The sequence below is a fragment of the Rhea americana genome, unplaced genomic scaffold (assembly GCF_003343005.1).
Source record: "Rhea americana isolate MKP2758 unplaced genomic scaffold, rheAme1 scaffold_2, whole genome shotgun sequence".
Taxonomy (NCBI): domain Eukaryota; kingdom Metazoa; phylum Chordata; class Aves; order Rheiformes; family Rheidae; genus Rhea; species Rhea americana.
This window is the reverse complement of record NW_028186149.1, coordinates 6,568,420-6,569,389: the sequence shown is the minus strand read 5'-3', so window position 1 is coordinate 6,569,389 and position 970 is coordinate 6,568,420.

Genomic DNA, 970 nt, shown 5'->3' with positions numbered 1-970 from the left:
TGTCTGCATGATTTCGGGGGAGAACGAGAAGAAGAAGAAGAGGGCGAARAAAGGCAAGCGCCGCGGCTGCCGCGCCGCTGCCGCTCCAAAAGAGAGCCCCGAGCCTCGCCAGGTGTAGGAGAGAGCTTTTATTGCACCAACTTAGACGCAGGCAAGAATTTACAGCCAGAATTACACGTTCTTCATCAGCCCAACAGGCACGAGAGGCAGAGGCACAGGCAGCAGTTTGTGTATTTCCTAGGTCTGCAGGAGCGGAGACGGTTTTGGTGTAGGAAGGGGGTGGGAGAGAGGACAGACCCTCTTTCCCCCCGAGAGCCTCAGGTTGTGGCTTAGGTAAAAACAAAAATCACGAAAAMCCCCAAAAATCGCTCCAGCGCCCCATTTTGCTCCATCTTTAAGTCCAGTCCAGGGTCAATTCTCTCCCTTACATCCCCAGTCACAAACAAACAGCTTCCAGCTAAATCTTTTAAAGGTTAAAAGGAACAAAAATAGAAATAACMACCAAGGTTTTTTCCCCCCTTCTCCTTCTGCTTGTTGGACAGCGCTTTTTGGTCAGTCTAGCCTTGCATTTAGGGATGCTACTTGCATTTGAATAGCTGCCTGGCTGGGTATGGATCGGGAGGAATCAGTATGCAAATTGTTTCGGTTGCAATCGAAGGCTTCGATCGGGAGAAGGTGCCGGGGCGGAAGTCGCAGCCGGCAGCGCCGCGCCAGGCTGCCAGCGCCGCCGCCGCCCGGGCCTGCTCGCCCCTTCCCGCGCCCCTTTTTGTGCTTGTGTACAGGTTTCCCCGGTGGTAGTTAAAACGCGCACACGGATCAGGGGCTGCTGCACGCCCCACGCGTGCCCTTCGGAGGCGGCGGGCGCGGCGGAGCGGGCCGGAGGGCTCGCCGCGCTGCCGGGGCTGCTCCTCTGCAGCAGGGCTGAGGCGATCAGTGAAATAAAACATTTATAAACGGTTTCGTGCTTACA